Source organism: Condylura cristata, unplaced genomic scaffold, assembly GCF_000260355.1.
Source record: "Condylura cristata isolate star-nosed mole 26May11 unplaced genomic scaffold, ConCri1.0 scaffold00013, whole genome shotgun sequence".
Lineage (NCBI taxonomy): Eukaryota > Metazoa > Chordata > Mammalia > Eulipotyphla > Talpidae > Condylura > Condylura cristata.
This window is the reverse complement of record NW_004567114.1, coordinates 367,892-370,984: the sequence shown is the minus strand read 5'-3', so window position 1 is coordinate 370,984 and position 3,093 is coordinate 367,892.

Below are 3,093 nucleotides of genomic sequence, written 5' to 3'. Positions count from 1 at the left end.
GGCCCAGGCAGACCCTCGCCGCCTGGCCTCCTCCTGCTGCCCGCTGTCCAGGTGTGGCCACTGGCTTTCTGGGGCTCCCGGGCCATGTGGGCCCTCAGAGGAACAGGGCGGCCGCTGCTGAAGTCGGGCCGGGCCGGCAAGCTGCTCTGGCCCTCCTGGAGCTGGGCCCGACAGGGGTTAGAGGGCAGCCGGCCACGTGGACACCTTGCTGGCCGGGCAGCCTGCAGGCCACTCCCCGATGACCAGAAGGTTTCAGAGCAACCAGAGGTGAGGAAGGCCCACCGTGCAACTGGGCCAGGGCAGGGCAGGGGCCCTGCCCACCCCAGGGCCTCCCAGGGGGCAGGGGACAGGTCCACCCCAGGACGGGCATGCACTGCCCACTGGACTGGCTTCGCAGTCTGTTCCGGACCCCGGGAGCAAGGCCGACGGCAGGAGGGGGTGTGTGCCAGGCCTCCCCGCTCCTGTGTCCAGCCCCTCCCCTCCCCTGCAGGCACCCGGGTCCCCGCTCAGGACCGGTGTGGGGTCTGGGGTGCCGCCAGCCCACAGGGGCCCTGGGGGTAGACCAGATCACGGAGGGCTCTGGGTGCAGCTTGGGCTGCAGGGGGCCGCAGACCCCTGCCCTGGGGTGTCGGGGAGCAGCAGGGCTGGAGGGCCTCCCAGGGGCAGGGGGACAGGGTTGGCCTGGGCAGGGCTGGGAGGCCTGGTCGGGTCTCACTCTGCCTGACGCCCTGTCCCTCAGGCCCCTGCCCCCCCCATACCCCCTGCGCCCACCACCTTCCCGTTAGCACCCTGCCTCCCCCTGGCCCCACCGCGTGCTGGCTCAGGTACTGAGAACCTTCCACACTCCGTTCTTGGCCACTGTGGAATTAAGCTGGGAATAAAAACATAAACACAGCTGGAGAGTCCGCAGCTGCTGAGGCGCCCAGCCCCGGGCCCTAAATCACAGCCATGGAAGAAATCAGAGGAAGGAGAGCACACCCAGCCGATCGTGGTGGAGATAGGGCATATCGGGACAGGCACCTGGTTAAAGCCGCGAGCAGAGGGAAATTTATAGCCTGATGTGCATATATTTAAAAAGAAGAAAGGCAGAAAATCAATTCTCTGAGCTTCCATCCGAAGAAGCTGGGGAAGTCCAGCCTTGGGCAGCGGCAGGAGGAAGTGGAGGGGCCGGCCCCAAAGCCACTGGGACAGAGCAAACCCACAGCCCGAACGCGGGTCTTGGACAAGGTCAGTAAGATGGCCCGTGGCAGGACACCCGCGTGAGGAGAAGGACAGCCCCCGTGGACGGCCCCCGGGGCAACTGGTGGGCGGCCCAGAGGGGATGGGCTGAGGGGTTCAGCCCCAGGGGGCGGCCTGAGGGGGCGGCCGGGGGGACACTCCTGCTGGTGGGCTCTTGGGTGTGTCCCCCCTCTGCCCAGCTACCTGGGCAGAGGGCACTTGAACAGTCTGTACTTATTAAATAACTGCAGGTGTTGTTCAAGTATTTCTCACTGAGAACACCTGGATCTCACTGGCTCAGCCCTGGCCTTCGGGGGGAAGGAGCAACTTGCTCCGGAGGGGGAGACACTGACCCATCGGGGTGACCCTGCGTTGAGGCCCCACACCAAGGGGGCTGGCGGCGGGTCCCCGGCGGCGGCCCAGCGGGCAGGAGCGGCGGGTGGGGCTGAGTCCGCGGAGGGCCGGAAGCGAAGGCCACAGGGCTCGCACGGCCGCGGGGGTCCTGGAAGACCAGCAGCGGGGGTGGCAGAAACGCCCAGGGGCGGCTCCCTGCGCCTCCCTGACCAGGCCTCCCAGCCCTGCCCAGCCACCAAGAGGCAGCCGCAGGCTGAAGGACCCGTCCGCCCGCCTGGACCCGTCCACCCACTCGGGCTGTAGCGGGAGGCCAGGTGCAGGCGAGAGGAGCCCAGAGGACACTCGCCGCCTTGGCCCTCCAGGAGAAGAGGCGGCCAGTGGCCCCATGGGGCAGAGAAGGGGGCAAGGGGCGTCTCTCGCCTGCCGTGTTGCAGGGGAGAGGGCCACTGTCCATGGAGGTGAGTGGACAGACGTCCTCAGAGACACGACTGTCCGCCCTCCCCGGGGCGCTGCCGATCACCGGTGTGGGAGGAGATGCCTGTGGTCAGCCCCGCTGTGGTCAGCCCTGCGGGGACACTCGCCCGCAGTCCCGCGCCAGGGAGAGGCGAGGCCGCTGTGCGGAGGCCTCAGACGGGAGGCGGGAGGCGGCCGGCAGGCAGGCCGTGGTGGCGAGTCTGAGCCACGAGGTCTCAGCCTGTCTCTCCCCACGAAGGGAAAAGGTCTCGCCAATACGCTGCCCCACGGGCCGCCCCTGGCCCTCTCCACCGTGTGAGGCCGCTCCGGGAAGGCAGCACTCGCTGGTCAGGGGCCAGGTGAGGAAGTTCACGCAGCGCAGCACCGTGAGAATGAAGCGGCACAGCCTGAGTGGGCTGGAGGCCGCCCCAGCGCCGGGTCCTCCTGAGACTGACCCGCTCCCGGTCCTGGCGCGGGACTAGTCCGCAGCCCCGGGCCTCGAGCAGCCGGCGGGCAGGAGGGACAGCCGTGGGGAGAAGCCGCGGCCCGCGCGGTCCCAGAGCGGAGCGCGTGGGCGGAGGCCCCGGAGCCGCACGGCCGCGAGGGCCAGGCCGTGGGAAGTCCGATTTATTTTTTAATATTTATTTATTATTCATACAGAGCTGGGGTACAGGCCAGAGGTGCAGGGCGGTGAGAGGCTTCACCAGAGACAGGGCGGGGAGCAGAACAGGCAGATGGACGAAGCACACTGCTGAGGGGGCAGCGGGCGGTCAGGAGAGGTCTGCCGCCCTGTGGTCACCTCCGGCCGGCGGCATCGGACTCACGCGGAAGCGGCTTTAGCTCCTTAGCGCTGCGCTCAACCCGCGGCGCCACCAGGGAGGGCCCGGAAGTCTAGCATGTTAAAACGCTAGGTAAAGGGGAGCTGCCCCGGCAAGGGGACCCCAATAAAAGGCGCCACCCACAGCGCAGCGTGTGAAAACGGACTGCAGACACACCAAGGCCTGGCGCCTCGTGAAGGAGGCGGAGCGCGACCGCCCGCCCGGGAGGCGCCGCTGGGCGGGCGTGGGA